We start from the raw sequence: 21,300 nt of genomic DNA on the forward strand, positions 1-21,300 counted from the left end.
CATGGAAGGATTCTCTGACCCACTCCCCTGAAAGTAGAGACCCTCATGTGACAGGTTTCCTGACCTGTACCCAGAGGAAAGGAATGAAGACACAGAAATGCCAAGAAGCATCTGAACAAACAGGACCTTGCTGAGCACCTCCAGTTTCTGACCCTGAGATCACACCACCTCTCTCCAGTCACACGACTGTCCACTCTCCCGCAAACCTAGGCAGAAAAATGCATCGTTTTCCTTTGTCTTTGAGTCTTGATTTCTGGAGGTTCGCATGTCACATAAAACTTAGATGGAATCAATGCATCGCACTTTTCTCTTGTTAATATGTCTTTTGTTATAGGAGTGTCCCATGAGGGAGGAAATGGTATAGTTTTCTCCCCCTGCAATGCTCAGAGTCCACTTGGGAAACCATAAGCAGGTGATTATCATTGAGGCTTTAGGAGGTGCGTTAGTTTCCTGTGGCTGCTGTACAAAGTGCCACAAACTGGGTGGCTTAAAACAACAGAAATGATTCCCCCCTAGTTCTGGGAGCTGGAAGTGAAATCCACATGTCCTCGAGTCCATGTTCCCTCTGAAGCTCTTGGGGGTGGGGGATCCTTTCTCTCCTCTTCCAGCCTCTGTGATTGCTTATAATCCTTGGCCTTCCTTGGCTTGTGGCTGTCATCTCTGCCTCTTTCTTCACATGCCTCCTTCTCTGTCTGTTTCTGTGTCCAAATCTTCCTCTTCTTATCAGGACACCAATCATGGGATTAGGACCCATCCTAATTGATGTGACCTCATTTTACCTTGATTGCATCTGCAAAGGGCCTATTTCCAAGTAAGGTGACATTCACAGGCACTACAGGCTAGGATTTGAACATATCTTTTGTGGAGACACAATTCAACCTGCAGTAAGATGCTAACCAAGCACACCCCTCTCCTCTGAATCTGCCTGAGCTCTAAATCCACTGAAGTCGGGTGGACAGCACCCGAGTATCCACTGTGCTGTGTCTAGAAGCTGGTGACTGTGTCGGATAAGTGCTGCACCAGTGCACCTCCTCTGGCCACCCCAGAATCAGGCAGGTTCACCCACACAGTCCAAGCCAAACTGCAAGGCAGGAGGGACGAAGACGGCTATGAATGTCCCTCTCATGGAACCTGGAGCATGCAGCCAGGGCAGGAGGTTGCCCTATCTTGAAAATTCCAGATGATGAGCATGGGCTGTGCAGTGCCCAGTGGGAAGAGAGGACAGACGCAGACACCCCCAAACACGGTGCTTGGGTCTGTAGAGGGGTCCAGGAAAAGAGATGATTGTAGATGGGACAGATAGGAAGGAGTCAGAAGGAGTGGAAGGGCTCAGGAGTCTTGGCAGAAACCCTGCAGTGAGAACTCCGCTGGATGGGGGAATAGCACTCCCCCTGCACCCCACAACACATTCCCCTCACATCCTCACTTCTGGGATGTGTTCTTTTCAAATTGTCAAAATGTCAAAAGGAGGCAAGCACGCACGGTCGGTAACCCATCCAAAATGAAATTGAACAACCCAAGGTCCTCCTGAGAACCAGCTAGGTCCTGACCACTTGCGCATTTGAATCATTTCTGATCTGGGTTTCTGGCCTGGGCTCTGCAGACCTTAGCGCCCAAGGAGGCCGACTCACTGAAGTAGCCTATGCTTCAATGTTTGGCTGTTTGCATTTCTTGACAAAGGAAATTTGTTGGGCTTAAGTTGCCAAGGGTTTGCATCTGGATCCTATGATGTTTGGCTTCAGGAGGGCTGTGCGCAGAACCCGCTCCGGGGCCTCCACCGGCCTCCACGTAATTAACTTAAGTGCTTCGAAGATGAAAGCTTATTTGCCTGATCCTGGATTATGGCATGTGCCGCGAAGGTAGGCAGAGCAGACCTTGCCAGTTATCTCTCGCTATTGAAGTTTCCAAAGAAACCAGTGGTGGACAGTGGAAGTCAGGAAGTTTGGGCATGTTGGAATTTATTAAATTTGCAGTTAAAAAAAAAAAAGTTCTGGTTGCCAGCACAAAGAGGTTAAGTGGAAACAACTTTACATAATGAAGTGGTTAATCATATTTTGCTTTAGAAACACTAATATCATAAATTGGCCTCATACTTTTGTGCTTCCAGTTTCAACAATAGAGCAAAGACATTAATTTCCTGGTTTGGTATAACTTCTGGGATTTTCCTTTTGTGCCTCCTCCTCCTTCTCCTCCCTTCTCTCCCCCCTCAGCTGGAGTGAGGAAGATAGCTTTGATCCTAGATGCTCTGGAGGCCTGGGGGAGGTGAAAGGGGGGATGGTGAGGATTCCTACAGGTGATTTTTAGGCCTGAATTCCATTGTGACAGCAATGATTTATTTTAACTACTAACCCAGGAAAGCAGGCGCCACCAGGATGAATACCTCCATCAGCTTCTAGCAGACTAATTTTACTGTTTATGAATCACTAATATGTTTAAGAAAAAAAAGGGAGTACTATTTTAGATAAGTAAAAGTAAGACTTCGAGAAAAGACCTCATGGTGCTCAAACAGTTCCACATGGGAAAGATGACTTTGGATTACAAGATAGAGAACACATGGGGTCCAGAGAGCTGCCCCCAACCTCCGCAGCGGGCAGAGGCTACTGGCAGATGAAACACTTTCATCTCTCCCAGGGAGATAAACAGGCCGGTCTGGATGGGCCTCTTTATTTACAAAAGAAAATTAAATCCGTTTTAACACTTGCACCATTCATAGGAAACACATGTTGGCTGGTAATTGTTTTGAACTCATTTTGAGCTGGGCTGCACCACGTTGGGCTGCCCTTGCGTTTTCGCACTGGCTTGAGATGGCCGTGGAATTTGCAAGGAATTTTCTTCCCAATTCCAGAGGCTACACGATGGGGACGTTCCATGGCCGAGCTGGCAGAAGAGCACTGTTTGGCTTTCTGCCTCCTGGAGGGAAGCACTTTCCCCTTATTGGGAGAGGTCTGCCCCCAGCGCCCCTTGGCTCCGCGTTCTTATCGGGAGATTGGAAAGAATCAAAGGGTCTCACGGCCCTAATTGAGCCTGACGGGCTTCCCTCCCACCTGGGAGTTTTCTCAGAAGAAGAAATAAAAGGTTGGGTGATTTTCCCAAGAGTTTCTGTTGGAGTTTTACAGCTGCAAGGAGGCGTCATTCCGAATTTGGGTGTTACCCAGCTTTTCGAATGTTAATATGCATACGATTTCCTGGGGATCTCGTGAAATGTAGATTCTGAATCAGTGGGTCCGGGGTGGGGCCTGAGATTCTAACATTCTCGCTGATTGGGCTGATCAGAGTCCCATACATGACGTTCTCAGACCTTCCCTTCCAGCGCATCAGAATCGGGGCTCGTTAAAATGCAGATCGCGGGGCCCCTCCTGCAGAGGCTCTCGTTCCACAAGTCTCGGGTGGAACCTGAGGATTTGTGTCTCTAGTAAGCTCCCAGGTCACGCTGATGTTGCTGGTTTGCAGAGAACACTTTCAAAACCACTGTCCAAAACCAATGCCCTGAGAAGAAGTGAGCGCGTTTTCCCATGAGGTTCCCTACTCTCCAGGCACCAGGAATGGCTCTGCTTGAGGGCAGAAGACGGGGTTTGACTGAGAAGGTCTAGGCTGCCGTTCTCCATTGGATGTATTTTCTGGAGCTGTTCGCTTACCCTGGAAGGCCCCTTTTCTTCCTCTGTCTCCAAATTGCCTCCCACTCATTTCCAAAGCTCAGCGCTGGCATCACCTCCTCCAGAGAGCCTTCTTTTCCTCCAGGCCTGAGTTTGTTTCTGCAGTACATTTTGTAGGTCTGTATCATCACTTCATTTCACCACAGTGACTTATTTGCAGGTAATAGATGGTGCGGGAGGTCCTCTCCCAAACCTCAGAGAACAGGACAGAGAAAGTAGCAAGCAGATATTTCTTAAATGAATGAACAAATATCTTCCCAGTGGCATCTTCGCCTGCAGTGTGTCCTTGGACAGGTTATTGAACCTCTCTGATGCTTGGGTTTCCTATCTATAAAGTGAAAATGGTAATGTCTACCCCACAGGGTTGCTGTGACTAGTTCTAATATATGTAAATGGACCAGGCACAGACAAGTCGTAGATGAAGCTTTTGTTGTTTTGATATTTTTAGTGTGAATTTTTATTATTGTCCTCAAGGTCAATATTTTTATCCTTAAAGTCACTAATTTGATGAAGGTTTTGCCCCAGTTGACATAAAACATATTTTGAAGATGTTAAGCCATTGGGGGAGATACAAATATGACTCATATGTCTTCAGCACTTTGCAGTTTGCCTGACAATTTTGCCACAAGTTAAGTCATTTAATCCTCACAAAAGTCCAGCCTAGCAAGTACTATCAAGTTGAGGCTCAGAGAGGTGCCGGCGCTAACCCACGTTGACACGCGGCCCTTTTTTAACCTCGTTGCCTCCACGAGGCAGAGGCGGGAGCTGTGCTCATTGAGGATTTGGTCTCCTTTCCCCAGGCGCACAGCTCGAGGACGAGAGACCTCACTGTCTTTTCTAGCTTAGAAAACAGCTCCTGCCGAAAATCGCAGAAACCCCTTTTCTGAGGTTCCAATGTGTTTTCTGAGGAGTGTTCATCCTGGATGTGTGTTCCCTCCCCAAAAATTCTGGGGTTGGCTAGGCTTGGGAGCTTGGTATCCTCTGCCTCCTTCCTGAGGCCCTAGACACCCCTCAGTGAGGAAGCCCGCCTTCATTTCGGGAGGGCTCAGCATTTTCCGGACTTCACAGCTGTGGCATTTCCGTTCCTCGACGCTAGTGGGCGCTCTGCTCGCCCGTCTCCGTTCCTCCGAAGCAGCCTTGGCTCCATTCTCAACATGTTCTTCCCACCGCCTTTGGGATTTTGGAAGGCCGTTCTCCCTTCCCCACTATTTCTAGCTTCCTCTAAGTCTCTGAGCAGAAAGGCCTTTCCTGACCAGCTTATGGGCAACGGTGACCCCGCCCCTTACCTTCGCCCTCCCCCATTTTACTTTCCTTCATAGAACTCATGACCAGCCAGCTGACATGATTCCTGTTTTATTTTCGTGGTCTGGCTCTGCCCAGTAGGATACAAGCTTCATGAGGGCTGCGACAATTGTACTTTTTCTCCACTGTTTTCCCGGTGCCTACAACAGCACCTGGCTCACTGCAGGCACTCAATGAACATTTGTTGTTGAATGAATGAATGAGGCTGGATTTGGTCAGAGGTGCTGGAAACAGAGCAACTCCATCTTGAATAGGGGCTGGGTAAAATAAGGCTGAGACCTGCTGGGCCGCATTCCCAGGAGGTTAGGCATTTTTTTTTTTTTTTTTTTTTTTTTTTTTTTGAGACAGAGTCTCGCTATGTCACCCAGGCTGGAGTGCAGTGGTGCAATCTCGGCTCACTGCAAGCTCCGCCTCCCAGGTTCACGCCATTCTCCTACCTCAGCCTCCAGAGTAGCTGGGATTACAGGCATGTGCCACCATGCCTGGCTAATTTTTTGTATTTTTAGTAGAGACGGGATTTCACCATGTTAGCCAGGATGGTCTTGATCTCCTGACCTCGTGATCTGCCCGCCTCGGCCTCCCGAAGTGCTGGGATTACAGGCGTGAGCCACCACACCTGGGTGACGAGGTTAGGCATTCTAAATCACTGGATGAGATAGGAAGTCAGCACAAGAAACCGATCATAAAGACCTTGCTGATAAAACAAGTGGCAGTGAAGAAGCCAGCCAAATCCCTCCAAAACCAAGATGGTGATGAAAGTGACCTTTGGTCATCCTTATGGCTCATTATATGCTAGTTATATTGCATTAGCATGCTAAAAGACACTCACCCCAGCACCAGGACAGTTTACAAATGCCTTGGCAACGTCAGGAAGTTACCCTATATGGTCTAAAAATGGAAGGAATCCTCAGCTCTGGGAACTGCCCACCCCCTGGAAAACTCATGAATAATTCACCCCTTGTTTAGCATATAATCAGGAAATGACCATAAAAGTGGACAGCCAGCAGCCCTCAGGGCTGCTATGCCTATGGAGTACCCATTCTTTATTCCTTTGCTTTCTTAATAAACTTGCTTTCACTTTATGGATTCAACTCAAATTCTTTCTCCAGCAAGACCCAAGAACCCTCTCTTGGGTTCTGGATCAGGACCTGTTTCCAGTAACAGACTGGCTGCATGAGTGTCACTCAGCATCTTCCCAGTTGGCTCTGGCCATGGGCATCTGGGAGATCTAGCCAGATCCTAGTGCTGGCTCCTTCCAGGCCCAGGCCTGAGCCCTGCCACGGAGGCAGCCCTGGAGAGGCAGAATTGCACCTCAGTGTGATCGGTTGTGTTCAAGAGGCAGGCAGCATAGAACAATGAAAAACCAAGGGCTTAACAGTCAGGCAGATCTGAGTTCAAATCCTGGTTCTTCCTCTGCTTAGCATTGTGGTCTTGGTCAACTTACTTTGGTGTCCTGAGCCTCAGGCTGCCATTGTTAAATAATGATTCCCACCTGGCACGGTGGCTAATGCCTGTAATCTCAACACTTTGGGAGGCCAAGGCCGATGGATTGCTTGAGCCCAGGAGTTCAACAACAGCCTGAGCAACATGGGGAAACCCTGTCTCTACAAAAGAGGAAGTGTGTTCTGTATCCTCCTGCTGGCTCCCAAACCTACCTCTAGCTTACAAAACCCAAGCACTTTGTGCTACCCTGGACATGGCTAAAGCTAATTCTTGAAGCAGAAGTTGGTGGAATAAAAAAAAGCCTTTGCTAAGGAGTTGACCAGGGGAAAACTCCAAGCTTGGAGGCCTCCTAACTGCTTCATTCTCAGAGCAGTCTCCCGACCAGGGTGAGAGCTCCTGCCATTCAGAAGGGACCTTTCTCTCTGGTGAGCTTTGAGGATGGGCCTGTGACCTTTTCCCAGCACCTTGGCTCCAGAAAAAATGTGCAGAAGCCTTTTTTCCTAGAAGCCTTGTGATTACTCTGAAACCAGTGCTCATGGGAGTGGTTGCAGGAATAAATCTTGAAGATGTTTATCCTGAAAATTCCAGGTCTAATTTATGTCCTCCTCCAAACAGCATCTTGGCTTGCCAGCCATTAGGGTCATCATACACAGAACAGCATCTCTGGGTCTCAGAGCATAAATACGTACTGTCAACTGGGCTGGGAGAGGGCAGGCTCCTTATGGGTGGGGGATTGGGAGTGAGGGGTCTGCTGGGCTTCCAGTTACTTTCCAGCCCCTTCCAGAGGAGGTGATACTGCTTTTATCAACTTCTTGTAAGATGAGATTTAAGCCTAGTCAGTCCCCTCTAGGGACTTCAGACAAGTACGGTATTTGTCTTTTTGTGATGATTATTTCATTTGGCATAATGTCCTCGAGCTCCATCCATGTTGTGGCATGTATCAGTATTCCCTTCCTTTTTGAGGCTGAATAATATTCCATTGCATGTGTATGTATTACCTTTTTTTTTTTTTTTTTTTTTTTTGAGACCAAGTCTCACTCTGTCACCCAGGTTGCAGTGCAGTGGCGCAATCTCATATGTATTACATTTTATTTATCAATTCATCTGTCGTGGACATTTGGGCTGTTCCCACCTTTTGGCTATCGTGAATAATGCAGTTATGAACATGTGGGTGCACCAGCCTTTTAAAGATTCTTAATAAGCTTTATAATCTGGAAAAGTTGTACCAATTTCCATGTCCACTAGCAGTGGGTGTGTGAGTGCCTATTTTACTATATTCAGCACTTGACAGCCATTTTCAAAATGGAAGACCTGTGAATATTGAGGGGGACATGCTGTACTGAAATTACATGTAAGAACAGGAAAGGGCTTATTCTCTTTACCCACCCACCTACCCTTCTTCCTTCCAAACACCTACCCATCCACCTATCCATCCACCTGCTCACTTACCCACCCTTTCTTCCATCCACCTATCCATCTACCTATCACCCACCCACTTACTCACCCATCTACCCACTCACTCACCTGTACAGCTATCCACCCATCTGTCTACTGGTCTTGTACATTTAATCCACCTACCCATCCATCAGTCCATCCATCCATCCATCCATCCATCATCTATCCACCCATCCACCCACCTATCCAGCCATTCATCCACCCACCTATCCATCTACCCATCCACCCATTCACCCATCCGGTTATCCACCCATCCATCTATCCACCCATCCATTCATCCACCCATCCACCCATCTTTTCTGTCATTTCCAGCTCCATCTTCTTGAAGCTACTTTCTTATTTGTTTACAACACAACAGAATAAGAAGATGAGAATATCTAAGAATCGTTCTCTCTCTGTCCTTTATTCCTGCAGGGGCATCTGAAAGATCACACTTTATTACCTTTCTAAGTCATTCCCCTGCTCCCCACCTTGGGCCCCCAGTCTCTTTGAAATTCCTCCATTGAATCTTTGAATCTTTTTAATAAAGATCAAATTTCTCTGCCTCCTCCCACCTCCTAGTTTGCACCATGTTATGAAGATACTTTCAATTGTTACTGTGGAGTTGCAGTTTCACCAAGGAGCCTCCCCTGCTTTTGTTCTTTCCTAAGCAGGTGGGTTGGTGAGGTGGCTGCCTGTGATTCTAGTGGCTTTTATGGGGGCCTTTGGCAGAGGAGGAGTTTCTGAGCTCTGAAATATCTCCTTTTGCAGATAGCATCTTGGGCCTGGAGCTAAGAGAATTAAGAGGTATTTACAATGATTTACAGCAAATGTTATACTATGTTACAGTCTCACTTTTCCTGAAATTTGTAAATCAAGATCTGGTATGTGTGTGTTTTAATGTAAGCATAATGATAGGCATATTATATGGGGGCATTTCTATATAAAGTAGAAAAGAACTATAATATTTATATCTCTATTAATTGCCTAGAAATCACTCTAGGATGGATTTAAGAAGAGAGGCTATCTCAAATAAATGAAATAAATAATAAGCAAAAAAAGCATTTTAGAATGAGGCCAAATTAGCATCCAAAACAAAGTGAGGGATAACAAGAGGATGCTAAAGTTGGCTTAACAAATGCTTTGATCTTTTACAAATGAGTTTCTCAGCTAAAAAGAAAATAGAGAGAAAGGTGTACTGTCATAGAGTTCACATTTTACAAAGCAGGTCATTTCAGACTCTGCTGGAGGGTGTGCTGCTCCCCAGCTGGAGTCTGCACTGACTTCAGACAGGAGTTGTAATGGAGGGCACATGATTCATGCACACTTCAGTGTGCTTCTCCATCATCTTTTATAGCAGCACCCCCACTTCCCCAGTTGTTTACTTCCAGGGCAATTTCCATATCAGTCCAATAGGTACTTGAGAGAGAGAAGCCCTTTTATAAAATTTAGCTTACGATTAAGCCAAAAATACCACCATGTGGGGAAAGATTCCCGTTCGAATCACTACCTGTGTGTGTATCCATGCACAAGGCTCTCGGCTTCCACCTGCTGTGGGGAGTTCATGGCTAATACCGTCCATTTCCAAGAAGCCAGCATTGATCACCGTCGAGCATTGAGGAGATTGGAAACAGGGCACAGTTGTTATTTTAGAAGCAAACCACCCCCTTTCCTACTCCCTTTCCTAAGGACTCTCTTGTAGTTGGGTTTCCTGGGGCTACTTCAGTTCTTTTGGGCCCTCCGACCAAAAAAAAAAAAAAAAGTTCATTTAAATTTACTTTTTTCAAATTTTCAAATGACATTTGGAGAAAAGAGGGGGCGAGCTGAGGTAGGACAGTGTTTGCCTCAAAGTAAACAACTGAGAGAGTGGGGGTGCCACTATAAAAGATGATGGAGAAACACACCCAAGTGTGCACGAATGAGAATTCACATCTTCCCCCAAATCCATATGGAAGAGTCGGCTTCAGGAGGACATTTCCAGAAAGGTCTTCACTTACCCCTTCAGAGAATTTTCACAGCCATTTCTTCTCTAAGGGAGCAAACTTATTTCCCACAGCTTCCCATGAGCACCAGTGTCACAGCCATTCTCAAGTAAGTGGCACTCAGCATGGCGGCCTCATGCAGAAGAAAGGCTACTTTTTGAATAACGCGTGTATTGTCATAGTTTTTATATCCTTCCCCCTCCTCCTTACCTTCTCAATTTCACTCTTCTCTGTCATATTCTTTAGTAATGTTTTTTTAAAAATTCCCTCTTTTCTTGTCTGTCTTTTCCTGTTCTTAAATATGTAGCGTTACTGGCAGTTACTGATTCTTTATGACTAGGATCATATCTGTTGTGAGGTTGTGAGTCTTTCCCAGTGCCTTGCCTTCCTCCCCACCAAAAAAAAAAAAAAAGGCTCCGACTTGATAAGAAATTCTTTGACATTTTGAGCTGGGAAACCTCATTCAGAGGGATATTGCCGTCAGGAGGTCTCCCACCCAGCTTAGGGTGCAAGCAGGGCTGGGGTGTGGGCGTTTTCCTGGGAGCTCCTGATTTACATCGACCTCAAGTATGAAGCCAGTAAAAGTGCCAGCGATGCCGTGTCTTTGAGGTTAAAAAATCTCTTGTGTTGATATGGCTACTTCTGAGCCACAAGTAGTAAAGTCTGCAGAAATGTATTTTCAGACTCAGGAAATCTCCAGGCTAAATTTAAATGCTCTACCTGAGTGCGCTTCTCAGTGAGGCTTTTGAAAATCGATATGTGAAATGAATCGCAGATCACTTTAAAATACGTTTATTCATCTTGGAAAAAGTCTCTCCGCTGAATTCTTTAGCTTCTCGGAGCCAAAATGTCTGTGCTGCATTAACACTCCCCGCCCCCACCTTTAGCTCCAGCCGCTTTCCAAGTGTGTCTTCTCTTTTCCTTAAAAACAAAACATTCTTCCCTTTTTCCCATTATGCAATTCAAGCCGGCAGTTAGCAAAGGCTGTAATTACTGAAAATATCTGAATAGCTTCATTACCGTGGACATGTTACTGTCAGTACCGTATATCAGTTTACAGCCATCTTTTCTCACTTTTCCCACACCGCTAACAATCCAGCAGTTAATACACATCTTTTAGCCACCCGATGTTGTTTGAGATACTTGTGGTTGACAACAAAGAAGAAGTATTAGGAAACATACTTTGCAAAACATGTATTCCCCTTTGCAAGATGTAAATAAAGGATGCCTTTGAGCAGCGATGACCGCAGTGGGCTTGTAGTTCTCCGGTTCTACACAAGAGGGCACTTTGGTATCCCCTTGCACAAGACCCTGAGAATGACAGGGTGCTGTGGTGGTAACTTTCGTAAAAGTATTTCATATCCACGGCCTGCTTACTTTTGGCAAAATTACTTCCAGCCACAATTAAGAAAAGGGAAAGTTATATTTCTACAGAGTCCTTGTTTTACTTGTGTGCTCAACTTGCATAGATGACTTAGTTTCTTAATGACAGTGCCTTCTAAGGAAGGGACATGGATTATCCAACTGAGGTTGTGTCACTTTTTCGAGCAGAGTCTACTGTGGGCAAAACCAGGGAATGTTCAAAGGTTGTCCTTCAAAAGTCATCTCATCTCAAACTGTTATGCAGGTGGTAAAGGTTCTAAATGAGCACTATCCCCTTCCTGTTTTTCGTCCTTATCTCATTAATTAAACCCATGATCCATACCAGCACCTGCACCCCACATATAGCTTCTCAGGTAGAGCTAAGCCAGATTTTGAGAAAAAATGTATGGCTGAATTATTAATAATTCCCACCGAGACATGAACTAATCCTTCCATTCCTACCTAAACTCTTTTCAGAATTAAAAACAAACAAACAAAAAAACCCAAAACAGTTCAGGGCCAGGCACAGTGGCTCATGCCTGAAATCCCAGTGCTTTGGGAGGCTGAGGCAGGAGGATTGCTTGAAGCCAGGATTTCCATTCTGGACAACATATCGAGACCCTCTCTCTATAGAAAACTAAAAAATTAGCTCAGTGTGGTGCTATGTGCCTGTAGCTACTCCGGAGGCTGAGGCTGGAGGATCACTTGAGCCCAAGAGTTTGAGGCTACAGTGAGCTATAATTGCACCTCTGCACTCCAGCAGAGTGATAGCCTATCTCTAAACACACACACACACACACACACACACACACACACTTAACAGTTCAAAAGAGGGTACCACATTTAATCATTGTTAATAAAATTCAGACCAATGAAGTAAACACTGGTATAGCAATGTGGATAAAAGTTTTTATATTATATAGATATGGGTTGAAGTTCAGATCTTCCCACAAGGTGACTTTGGAATAGTCACTTTTCAATAATGTACTCAACAAATTTTATTGAGTACCTACTGTGTGCAAAGCACAAGGGATGCAAAGATGAGCTAAACCAGATGGGCCCTGTTCCTAGGAGCCATAGTCTAGCGGAGGGGTAGATATTCATCAGAGTCACACAAATATGTGGACATTCAAAACCATCATGGCAGTTACCAGGGATGTCCCCTCATTTCCTTCTTTTTTTCTTTTTTGGAGGTGGAGTCTCACTCTGTCACCCAGGCTGGAGTGCAGTGACATGATCTTGGCTCACTGTAACCTCCGCCTCCCGGGTTCAAGTGATTCTCCTGCCTTAGACTCCTGAGTAGAGTAGCTGGAACTACAGGTGTGCGCCACCATGCCTGGCTAATTTTTTTTTTTTTTGGTATTTTTAGTAGAGACAGGTTTTTTCTTTTTTTTTTTTTCTTTTTGTATTTTTAGTAGAGACAGGGTTTTACCATGTTGGCCCGGCTGTCTCAAACTCCTGACTTCAAGTGATCCACCTGCCTCAGCCTCCCAAAGTGCTGAGATTACAGGCGTGAGCCACTGCACCCAGCTTGTCCCCTCATTTCTTGTTGGACACATGGTATGATTGTACTTTCCCACCCCATTTGAAGTTAGGCATGTCCATGACTTGTTTGGCCCATGAAATGCAAGCATAAGGGCCATGTGTCTCAGTGATGGGTAGAAGCTTTACAAGCCAGTGCACCGTTTGCCACATTCCCTTTCCACTGCGGCAGTGAGTGTGGAAGCGGGTATTAAATTAAGCCTCTTCTAGGCTTGGGTCCCAGAGTGGCTCCGATGAATTACACTCCCACCCCCTGGCATCCCACAATGAACACATAGCATGAGGGGAAATAAACCTTTGTTAAACCACTGAGATTCAGAGCTTGTTTGTTACTGCAGCAGAGCCTGGCCTATCCTGAGTGATGCAGCTGCAAGACAGGCAGGTACCTGGTGTTGTAAAAGGCTATCAGAGGGCGGATGTGCTGCTGGCAGGGTAGAAAAATATCTCTGAAGATGTGAAAGCAAAGCTGAGGTCTCAAGAAGATAGGTAGGGGCCCCAAAGGAAGAGCATTCCAGAGTTTGGACTAGGGGTAGAAATGAAGGTGGAGAGATTTGTATGGATCAGCCTCGCTGAGCTCATTGGTACATGGGGCTCATAGATTTGTAGAGAAGATGAGCAATAACAAGGCAGGGTGCCCAGCCTGGGGCCTAGAATGAAGTAGGTGCTCAATGCATAGCAGTAACTAGCAATATGTGCCAGATACTGTGTTAAATGCTGCACATATAAGAACTCATACAATTCCCACACAGTCCTATTCTTTAGGAACAATTATTATCCAGCTTATTAACTGAAAGACAGAGAGGTTGAGTAACTTGGCCCAGGTCACTTAGTTACTGGGTGATGACACTTGGTTTTGGACTCCGAGTCTATGCCACCTGACTTTCACTGTTGGTTTTGTCATTACTAGGATTTTAGTTATAAAGGCAAAGGGCCTATCTTCCTCTCTCAAGCTATATACCAGGAGCAACTGATTACCAATTTAAAGCTGTGTGTGATGATGTACAACTATTTTTAAGTCCCATTGATAGCCTGTTTTAGTCAACTATTGCCTGGTAATGCGGTGTAACAAACAACCACAATATTCGGAAGCATTCAACAATCAATATTTACTTCTTATGGGGGTAGAAGTCATCTGGGGCAGTGCATTTGGGCTGGCCTCAGCTGGGCGGTTCTCCTTCAAGCTGGGAGTCTGGTGGCTGAGCTTGGCTGGGATGGCTTTGCTCTGTGTATACTCATTTTTTGTTATCTCTGAAGGAACATCAACCACTTGGGGACTCTCTTCTCAGGGTGATGGCAGAAATGCATAGAGAGGAAGTGCAAACCCATGATACATCTTCAGGCCTTGCCTGGAACTTGCAAGTGACTTGCTCAAGGAGGCAGAGCTAGGAACTGCCAGGGCCAGAATCATACCCACGTCTGTTGGACTCCAATGCTGTAGAAAACTCCACATCGTGCTGCCTTGCTTAGGTGGAGTATGATCCTTAGACGGCATCCAGGACAGAGGTGGTCACATTACATACATTTATATATTATTACATTAATAAATATATAATTTTTATATATACTTATTACATACATACACCTATGAATGTCTGTGTTTCCATAAAATTGCTGGATGTGAAAGTACCCAGAATTATCTGAGCAGGGGGCGGCCATGGGAGGTACTGTGGACGGAGCATGGTCTTTGGCATTTAAAGCTCTTTGCACTTATGTTTCATCTGGGAGACTGTATGGCTGTTCCAAGCTGAGAAATTTGACTTTGACAGCATGGCTGAAAAAAGTCCTGCAGACTTGAGCATCCTATGTTAATTTTTATCTAAGTGATGTGTTAGCTGACGGGGTTACTCTAACAGTAGAACAAAGTACTGTGCCTATTTCTTTAAAGTTTTACACTTTTTATTTCCTTTTCATTCTCTTTCTTTGTCTTTTGTTTTGTTTTTGTTTTTTCTCTTTGTGGAGAACAGGATTTCGCTATGTTGCCCAGGCTGGTCTCAAACCCCTGGGCTCAAGCTATCCTTCTGCTTCTGCCTCCCTAAATGCTAGGATCATAGGTGCGAGCCCCTGTGTCCAGCCTTTCCTTTGATTTCTGTTGATTCTCCCTCTTAATAGTTTCATTGGCTAAGTTAACTCAAGAGTAACTTCACTCAGCTGGCTTACTCATAGAATGGGAATAGCATATCTACCCCAAGGGCTTCTTGTGAAGATAAAATAAGACGATGTATGCCCAGGGCAGGATGGGGATAGTAGTCTGCTGGGGCTGCCATGACAAAGTACTATAGACTTGGGGGCTTAAGCAATGGAAATGTGTTTTCTTACAATTCTGGAAGCTAAAAGTCTGAGATCAAGGTGTCGACAGGGTTGGTTTCTTTTGAGGCCTGTCTCCTTGACTTGCAGACAACCCCCTTCTCCCTGTGTCCTCACATGTTCTTCCCTCTGTGTGTCTGTGTCCTAAAATCCTCTCCTTATAAGGACACTGATCAGATTAGATTAGGGCCCATCCTAATGACCTAATTTAACTTTAATTACCTCTGTAAAGGCTCTATTTCCAAATACACCCACATTCTGAAGCCCTGGGGGTTAGGACTTCAACACATAGATTTTTTGGGGAACACAAGTCATCCCCTCACAGCAGGTGATGTGAAGTCATGAGCTCCACCCTGGCCCTTTAGTAGCCACATCCTTGATCAAGTCCTTTCTGCTACTGGGTCTCAGTTTCCTCATCAGGGAGGTGGGATTGATCCTAGGGGCCTTCAGTGGAGGAGGCTCAAGGAAGTCCTGTAGCTTCAAGCAAAACAAGGATGTCCTTCAAGCAGCTCATCGTGAGCAGAGGGGCAGCTGTCTTTTTTCTGCCATGTTTCAGTTGGGGCTGTCGCTTCTGCATGCTCTGGCTGGAAGGGACATCTGAGGTCAGGTCAGGTGGTCTAGGTGACAAGTGAGGGTGGTGGTCGGTTGACCTCTGTGACAGCTGCCACTCTCCTTCCCAGCCAGACTCTCCCAGCTATGCCTGTTTCAGGAGCAGGAATGGAGTGCAATGGATGGGAAGGCAGGAGAGCTAGGGGCCGAGGACCCAGCTGCAGACTTAACTCCCAGCCATCCATTTCCAGAGACAGGGCAAAGACCTTTATATTTTTTATTTCCTTCTTTTAACTTAAATGTCATTATTATTATTATTATTTTTGTTTTGCTAAGATGAGTTTTCACTATGTTTGCCTAGGCTGGTCTCAAACTCCTGACCTCAAGTGATCCATCCTCCTTGGCCTCCCAAAGTGCTGGGATTACAAGCGTGAACCACTGTGCCTACCCCTCCCCCACTTTGACCCTGGTGAGGTCAGGAAGAACAGCCAGCATGGGAGAAAGTGAGAGGGCAAAGGAGGATGGATTGCCCTTCCTGGGCAGGTGCCCCATCTGGAGCCAGCCTGGGCTAGGGAGAAGAAAATTCCAAGTTTAAATTGAGCTCTGAGTTTTGGCTATTACCTGGGATTGGCTATTTCATGCCGAATTGAAACCAGGATTATGGCTTAGAGTGATGGCAGAACTTTCTATTGCCTAAGAAGGCGCGGGAGAGTTGTGGAATTATGGTGTTTTCACCGGGGCAGAGGATCAAGGGCAGGCAGGCAGGGACTTCGAGAAACAAAACTGCAGCTGCTTTTCTGATTACACCACAGGAATCCTCTGTGTTCAAAACTCTGGTTACATAATTTACATGAACGTGCACAGGTCTTTCATTAAAATGCATGTCCTTCTTCAGGCTCCCTGCTCCGTGGGGGCAGGGGTTAAGTCTGCATCGCTCCCCATTTCATCCCCAGGGCCTGGAGCATAGCAGATGCTCGGCAGCGTTTACCGAGTGAGTGGATAAAAACAGGGGCAGCCTAGATGTCCAGCCATGGGAGAGTTCATTTCTCGTTGTAAATTAACACTTGGTATCTCAACCACATGCTTCGGTCTCTTGGGACTGTAAGGAACATGCAGGCTGCTGGGAGGCTGGTCAGTTGTGGGGTCTACTGACTGGCTCCTGGGTCTGGATGCCTCTAAGGTGGAGGCCTGGGTGGGTGGCAGGTGCCTTCTGGCAGGACTTGCCTCAGTGCTCGGGTGTGCTTCTTCCCTTGGGCAAAAATGAACCAAAACTTTCTTCCATGAGGAAGAAAGCGGAGCCTCGAGAGGAAGGTCCAGACAGATCTCAGCTCCACCACTGAGTGTCTGTCTGACTCAGCTTCTATAGTTGTAAAACAAAAGGGTTTTATGACATCCACCTAAGGGGAGCAATGGGAAGCAGGTGTTGTCCCAGGTTCAAGTCTGAGCTTCTGTTCCATGCACTGGCTAGAGTGTGATGACCCTGGGCAGGTCACTAAAATAGTAAATAACCCTTATTTATTACTACCTACTGTGTGCCAGGGGTGTTTAGTGCTTTTTATATAGAGATATTAACTCACATACTCTTTACAACAGCACTATGAAGTTGGCCACTTCATTTTACAGTTGAGGAAATGGAGGCACAGAGAGGTTAAGCAACTTGTTCAAGGTCACACAGCTAATAGTGATAAAGCTGATATGGGAACCTGTATCAATCTACTTGGGCTGCCGTAACAAAGTGTCACAGACTGGGTGGCTTAAACAATCAGAAATTTATTTTCTCACAGTTCTGGAGACTGGAAAGTCCAAGATCAAGGTGTCGGCAGAGTTGGTGTCTCCTGAGGTCTCTTTCCTTGGCTTACAGAAGGCCACCTTCTTGCTGCATTCTCACATGGCCCTTCTCCTGTGCATCACACTCCTGGCATCTTCCTATTCTCCCAAGGACACCAATTCTATTGCATCAGGGCCTCGCCCTTATGGCTTCATTTGCTTCCCTCCAGGCTCCCAAGTTTCAATTTTATCATGTATAAAAAGATAATTGTGATGATATCTACATCAGAGAGCTGTCAGAGGATAAAATGAGACAACATCCAAAGGCCTTTTAAAACAATAGGACGCTATTGATATGTGAAGATATTAAACAAATAAACCTCCTAACCCCCAGAGATTGAAGACATGTGGGTTGACGCTGGGGACCACATATTGGCTGGCTCGGCTGGAAGGACACTCTTTAATTGTCTCCTGACAGAATTCACAAGTTAGCCCTCCTTTAGATGTCTATCTCCCCTTGTCCATCCCTCCCCATCATCCTTGCTGTATTGGGCCATCTCCCACTGCTTGTTTGAGTCTCAGTTCAAGTGTTGCCTCTTAACAGGAAGGCTTCCTGGGTTTTCCTGGACTGAGTGGTCACCTTTGTTTTTGCACAGCTTCCTGTTAGCCCTAGCACACACCACAGGTACTAGACAGCCTGTTACTTTTCAGCCTCTCCCAGACTGAAGCTCCTGGGTGGGCATGATTTTTTATCTTATTCTGCTTGTGCTATACTGGGCATGCAGCGTGTGGTTAAGTGAAATGTTTGGGGAAATGGACTGAATTTCTTATTTTCCAAAATACTTTTTCCTTTCACTTCCAGCTTTCATCCCTTATCTCCCCCGCCCCATTTTTTCTTTCTGCATTTCTAAACATTTTTCTGATTTCAAAGCATACCATGCCCTTCCTTAAAAAATTGGCAAATTTGAAAAAAAAATCACATGTAAAATAAAAATCTGTGATCCCACTACCTGGATGTTTTCCTTTACACAAAGTTCCATCCAATCATTTTCCCCTGTGTGTGTGTGTGTCTATACAGCTATATCTACATTTGTATCTATATCTATATAATGCATATATGTATGTGTGTACACATGTGCATGTATGTAAGTATATATATTTGTGATAATAATCACCTAACTACATATGCAATTTTGCCTCTTTTTCCTTTTCTTCACTTCTTATCAAACACATTCTCATGCCATTAAAATACATTTGTAAACACCAACTTCCATGACAGCTGCACATTCTGTTCTTTGTGATATCGTTGATTTTCCCCTCTCTGTTTCTGAGGGCTCCCTTCATAAACCACCTGTGGGTTCCCATCGTGTTCCTGTCTTCCCTCCTCCCTGGCTCCACGCTCCATCAACATCTCTCCCTTCAAGCCAGAGTCACTTCTTCCATAGCTTACAAATTGGTCCGGGCACTTTGTTCTTGGAGAATCACAGAATTTCATGTCCACAGATTCTTTCATCTTGAGGACCTCAAAGGCCTTTTGAAAGATGGAGACAGCTCCCTGGAGACTTACCTTGCCTGGGAACTTCGTCTTTATTCATCCCTAGTGCTTCCATCAAGTGAGTAACTGTATAACATAGGAAGCCCCATTTATGGATGGAAACACCAAGGCCCAGAGCGACTGTTTGCTTTTCCCAAGGAGTGGACTGTTGCTTTCCAGTTGGCTGGTGCCCGGTCTGCTAGGCTTTCATTAAGGATCACACCACCATCTTTGCTTTTCCTTTCAGTCTAAACAAAGCCTAAAATAAAGTGCCCCCGAACACTGCATTCTTTCTAATGATTTCAAGAGGGCAGCCCAGTCAACCTCTAGAGAGGCAGCTCCCTGGTTTGTTGCAATGTGAGCTCTCCCACTGCCTCCGATGTCTGCTTCCCTATCTCCCCATTTCTCATCCCCATTCCTGCTGTTGTCCAGCTGTCTCCTCTCCCTAGAGTCCTTTCTCCTTTTTCCCTGACTAAATTCTTAACCTCTGAGACTCCTCTCCCAGGTCGCTTCCTCTGGAGGCCTTTTATCCTCTCCGAGTTGGAGTTCAGGGCCTCTCCCTTGGTTGGCTCTGCCCATATTCAATCCTCCTGTCTGTGCTCACGTCTCCACCAGGGTCGGCAAAGACCGTGAAAACAGGAGGAGAAATGTCCTACTCGTGTCGTGTCTGTATTCCCGTTGCCTAGCACAGTGCCTGGGGGATGCTGAGCACACGAGTGTGTCCAAATGAAGCCCCTCAGTCACAGCTATCTACCATGTGGATTTTTGTGACATAAAATGATAAAAGAGACAAGGGGAGATAGGAACTTTAGGAGAGGAGAAGGCAAGATTAAATCAAATTGAGACAGTGATTCATACACAAGACATCTGGCTGACTCCACCTTCTGGACCCCGTGCCAGTTACCTTTCTCATTGTAAAAGGGTACTTGGGGCCAGATGTGGTGGCTCACACCTGCAGTCCCAGCACTTTGGAAGGCCAAGGAGGGTGGATCAGTTGAGCCCAGGAGTTCAAGACCAGTCTGGGCAACATAGCAAGACCTCATCTCTACAGAAAATAAAAATAAAATAATTAGCCAAGCATGGCAGTGTGCGCCTGTAGTCTCAACTACTTGTGAGGCTGAGATGGGAGGATCACTTGAGCCTTGGAGTTTGAGGCTGCAGTGAGCTGAGATCACACCACTGCACTCCAGCCTGGGCAAGAGGGCGTGACCCTGTCTCAAAACAAACAAACAAAACAGAAGAGAATTTGACATGCAGTTTATCCATCCATGTCATATGCATTGGTCCCAGTGGAGCAGTCTTCCTCCATTCTCCAGCCTGGCCACCTCTGGGAACCCTTTTCCAGGTGGTGCCACTGGGACACCATGACCATGTGAAGCTGTGTGTGGACAGCCAGAGGCCTCCCCCTGGAGCACCAGACTCCATTGCCTCTCGCTCTTGGTCTTTCCTCACTCAGGTGTTCACCAAGTATTACAGAGAGCTTCCAAAGATGACCCCAATGATTTCCTCCTCCTGGTACTCACACCCTTGTGTAAGCACCTGCCCTTCACTGTGGGCTGGACCTAGCGAATCATTTCTAACCATAGAATATGGCAAAAATGATGGGATGTCACTTCTGTGGTTAGGTTCTAAAAAGACCATGGTTTCTGTCTTGCTAGCAGATTCTTTCTGTTGACTTCTTGGCTTGTGTCCTTTGATGAAACCAGCAGGAGGCTGTGTGGCAAGAAACTGAAGGTGACTTTCAGCCAAAAATCAGTGAGGAACCGGGGCCCCCAGTCAGCAGCCACATGGAACTGAACACTGCCAACAGCCACTGAGTGAGTAGACCCTTCCCCCTTGGAGTCTTCCCATGACATCACAGCCCCTGGACTGACACACCTTGATGGCATCAGCCAGAGACTGTGAAGCAGAGCACCCAGATAAGCTGTGCCTGGATTTCTGACCCACAGAAACCATGAGATAATAACTGTTGTTTCAAGCCACTAAGTTTTGGGGTAATCTCCTACACCATGATCAATAACTCATACAGCACCCACTCTGTGCCATTGTTCTAAATGTCTTCTTTGGACAATTTGCATCTATTTGTATCCCTTCCTATGAACTTCCCAACCCTGCTAATTCATAGGGGATGAAATGTATTTCCTATGTTCCCTTGCTGCTAAGTTTCTGGATAAAATTTAGGCTCTGCCAGCCCGGCGCAGTGGCTCACACCTGTAATCCCAGCACTTTGGGAGGCCGAGGTGGGCAGATCACGAGGTCAGGAGATTGAGACCATCCTGGTCAACATGGTGAAACCTTGTATCTACTAAAAATGCAAAAATTATCTGGGCATGGTGGTGCACACCTGTAGTCCCAGCTACTTGGGAGGCTGAGGCAGGAGAATTGCTTGAACCCAGGAGGTGGAGGTAGCAGGGAGCCGAGACCACAC

At 46.0% G+C, this 21,300-nt stretch overlaps 1 long non-coding RNA gene across 1 annotated transcript in view; it reads left to right on the forward strand.

The window, feature by feature from the left end:
• LOC115831911 overlaps positions 1-20,702 on the forward strand; it is a 36,680-nt gene extending 15,978 nt beyond the window's left edge. Inside the window, exon 3 of the long non-coding RNA XR_004027405.1 lies at positions 20,534-20,702. This is a non-coding gene — a long non-coding RNA (uncharacterized LOC115831911). The remainder of the gene's footprint in view (positions 1-20,533) is intronic.
• The last annotated feature ends 598 nt before the right edge of the window (positions 20,703-21,300 follow it).

The sequence above is a fragment of the Nomascus leucogenys genome, chromosome 20, assembly GCF_006542625.1.
Source record: "Nomascus leucogenys isolate Asia chromosome 20, Asia_NLE_v1, whole genome shotgun sequence".
In the NCBI taxonomy this organism is placed as follows: Eukaryota; Metazoa; Chordata; class Mammalia; order Primates; family Hylobatidae; genus Nomascus; species Nomascus leucogenys.